This window comes from Pygoscelis adeliae, unplaced genomic scaffold (assembly GCF_000699105.1).
Source record: "Pygoscelis adeliae isolate BGI_AS28 unplaced genomic scaffold, ASM69910v1 Scaffold38, whole genome shotgun sequence".
Lineage (NCBI taxonomy): Eukaryota > Metazoa > Chordata > Aves > Sphenisciformes > Spheniscidae > Pygoscelis > Pygoscelis adeliae.
This window is the reverse complement of record NW_008825614.1, coordinates 10,689,123-10,691,844: the sequence shown is the minus strand read 5'-3', so window position 1 is coordinate 10,691,844 and position 2,722 is coordinate 10,689,123. Positions and strand designations below refer to the sequence as shown.

At 47.5% G+C, this 2,722-nt stretch overlaps 1 protein-coding gene across 1 annotated transcript in view; it reads right to left on the bottom strand.

The window, feature by feature from the left end:
* SLC6A12 (solute carrier family 6 (neurotransmitter transporter), member 12) overlaps positions 1-382 on the bottom strand; it is a 50,063-nt gene extending 49,681 nt beyond the window's left edge. The window contains exon 1 of the mRNA XM_009332897.1: positions 329-382. The gene's annotated coding sequence lies outside the window, so the exon portion shown is untranslated. The remainder of the gene's footprint in view (positions 1-328) is intronic.
* Positions 383-2,722: the final 2,340 nt, after the last annotated feature.

Below are 2,722 nucleotides of genomic sequence, written 5' to 3'. Positions count from 1 at the left end.
GGTGCTTAGGGACATGGTTTAGTGGTGGACTTGGCAGTGCTAGGTTAATGGTTGGACTTGCTGATCTTGAAGGTCTTTTCCAACCTAAACGATTCTATGATTCTGTGCCTCTAGACAGGTCAGATGGAGAATGGGATAACCAAGTCACTGGTAACTTCTCAGAAGTAACAACTTCCCGAATCCGTCTTTATGCTCCCCAACGCGCGCTTCCCTTATCTGCGCCATGCAGATCCCCATCCTGCAGGCTGCTAACCACATTAGCAGACAAGGGCTCAGCCAAACACCCTGCTCTGAGGGATATGCTCATTTGCACTGGCCTGTAGGACACACTTAACTGATTATTTGGGGATCTCTGCTTCACAGGATTATGTATCCCACGTGTTAAGATGCACCATTTATGCACCATGGCCTGTCTTCTCTCAACACATTCACCTTTCTTGTCACTGAAATGTGCAACAGGACTCACACTACATGATTCTTCAATAGCTGTGGAAAACTGTCTTATATATCACTAGTGGCAAAAGGAGAAGGACCTCTCAAGGCATCTGTTCGAACACGCTGGGAGCCCCAGCGTTTGGGATGCTCCCCATGGGAGTAGATGCATCCTGCTCCACATGTTCAGGGATCCGTCCCCAAGATCTGAAGTCTATCCCCTGTCCTATGTGGGCATCTCCATCCATGGAGGAGGACAGCAGGGTCAACAGTATCTCTTTGCCTGATCAGGGGGCTGAGACTGTTCCCCGGGCACCACTGACACACCACAGTATGGGAAAAGCAGAGCCTCCTTTTCACGTACAGATGGACGGAAAGGTCAGTCATCCTTTCCAAGGACTAATGACCTGGGGCAGAATCTCAAGGACTTCTTTATTTTTATGTGAACTTCTCATTTGAAAGTAAAAAAAAAAAAACCACCATGAAAAAAACTGGGTCTTCAATCTCATCCCCATTTTCCTGAAAATAATGGGTTGAATTTTCAGGCTAAGTTGCAGATTTTGCATTCTGAAGGTGGGAAATTTCCAACAACCACATATCTCCTGTCTAAAGGGACATCAGCATCTCCCCAGCTGGAGCAGGTATGAGTAGGGGTAAATTCCACAGACTGCAAGAAGAGGAGTACTGGGCTGATCTCAAATGCGTGAAAATGCCTTTTGCCATATTCCAAATCATGAACAACCACCATATGCCAAAATCACCATATTCTGAATTTCACCAAAACTCCCTCTAACTATGGGGTCTTAAAAGTGCTGTGAAAAATGTCATGTCTGGAAGTTTCAAATATATTAATCTCAGATTTAGTCCATCAACCTTCTCAATGAGCAATACAGAATATACTCGATTCATATTTCAAGCCAGGTGTCACAGGTTCCAATACTTTGTCTTAAAGTCCTATCAGAAATAAGACATTTATTTAAGAGTGTCCAGCAAAACCTTTGGTTTTCTTGCTCGTCTGACCTGCCTAGCTCATCCAAAGCTTTACAGCAATTGGGTCATGTAGGAACACAGGCTTGGGAGGTTTCCTGGCTCATATATAACCAGATCAATAAACCACATGCCCAATCCACTGGACACCAGACTATTTTGAAACAAAGCAAGTCACAAGCCTTTCAGTGGACTCCCACTTTGCCTACATGCAGCTGAGCAGACTTTCTACATCAGCCAGCTTTTAGAGATAGCTGTGGACAATTGCTACTTTCTATTAGGGTTAAAATACCTTCCCAGTGGGCCAAACTTCTTATAGATATTACTGGAAAATGAAAGTATAATTCTGTTTAAGATTAGAATTACATGAATAAAAATATCTGTTGCTGGAGCTTCTAATATGATTCACACAAAAAGCCAACAGAAAAAAACTTCTGTATTGAACTCCACTCACTCATTTCTAGAAGTAATTTCTACCAGCCAGTACCGTATCCAAGTGGCAGGGCAGGTGGATGGTTCCGTCCTCCATCACACTGTGGGTCTCTTCCAAAAGGGGCTTTCTTTGGGTTTCTAAGCTCTTTCCTACCCTCAGCTCACGCATGAGCACCATGAAGTGCTGTGGCAGCTGGGGAATCCGGGGTTCTGAGACTTTGAGGCTGCCCAGGAAAACCATGACAGCCGGTTCAGCCCTGACCTCCCGCCCCCCAGCCCTATGCCTTCAGCATCCCCAGCACTCTCCAGAGGCAGGGAGGGAGGTGTGCAGAAACCCAGCGGCTGAGATTTTGATAGAGGAGGTGCAGGGCTGACCACGGGGGGTACACCCATAGTTGCACATGCAGCCTAGCAAAGGAACCTGCCCGCCCCAGAGTTCCTGTGGAAAATAAGCTGGGAAAAGGGAAAACAGGCTGGAAAGTAGATGAGGTTTCCACAGCCGCTCTGAAACAGAGCCAATGAAGCCCCAGAGGACCACAGATCAGTTGGCTCTCCCTCCTGGAGGTTAAATCTGCACTACCACAAACCCTCCCAGCAGCAACCCTCTCAGTACTTGGCGTGCATCAGAGTTTCACAGTCTCTGTGAGTGAAAGCTTGTGACCCCTTTCCATCATCGACCTGTCTCCCATCTCAGGTCACCAGGCTCCAACGACACTAAACTGGGGAAAACCAAGCCCAAGAAAACCAACCCCAAGAACTTGCCGTTGCCTAGAGGTCTGAACCAGCGGGTGCCACAGCTGGGGTCACCGCTCCCTGTGGGAGGCAGCTGTCTGCAGAGGAAACCTCAACAGGCAACGCGGGGGCGGGGGGG